Source organism: Eimeria mitis, genomic scaffold, assembly GCF_000499745.2.
Source record: "Eimeria mitis Houghton genomic scaffold, Emh_scaff2049, whole genome shotgun sequence".
Classification (NCBI taxonomy): domain Eukaryota; phylum Apicomplexa; class Conoidasida; order Eucoccidiorida; family Eimeriidae; genus Eimeria; species Eimeria mitis.
Window position 1 is genome coordinate 8,662 of NW_013570371.1, and position 769 is coordinate 9,430.

A 769-nucleotide genomic window follows, 5' to 3' on the forward strand; every position below is an offset into this window, starting at 1 on the left:
CCAGCTGCACAGACACCCCAGCTGCATAGACACCGCAGCTGCATAGACACCCCAGCTGCATAGACACCGCAGCTGTACAGACACCGCAGCTGCATAGACACCGCAGCTGCGCAGACACTTCAGCTGTCTCCTCAGCTGTACAGACACTTCAGCTGTACAGACACCTCAGCTGTATAGATACCTCAGCTGTATAGACACAGCTGAGGTGTACATACACAGCTGAGGTGTACATACACAGCTGAGGTGTACAGACAGCTCAGCTGTACATACAGCTGGGGTGTACATACAGCTGAGGTGTACATACAGCTGAGGTGTATATACAGTGTATAGAAGAGGGGGTGGCGGTGGCCGCGTACTGTTGGGGTTTCTCTTTTGCTTAAACCCTAAACCCTAACACTATCTCTAAACCCTAAACCCTAATTACTGGGGACTGTAAACCCTAAACCCTAATTTATCTCTAAACCGCCGCTAGCAGGGTTTTGGGGTGTATGGACAGCTCGCGCTGGGGTATCGAGCGAAACAAAAAAAAAAGAAGTAAAAAAACACAAAATAGAGAGAAAAAAGAAAAGAAAAAAAAAAGAGAAAGATAAACACACTAAAGAAAGAAAAACAAAATAAAGAAAGAGAGACAAAAGAAACAAAGACAAAAAAGGGATAGACAGAGAGACAAAAAGAGATAAAGAGAGACAAGCCTATATAATACATACATATATACATATATATATATATATATATATATATATATATATATATATATATATATATATAT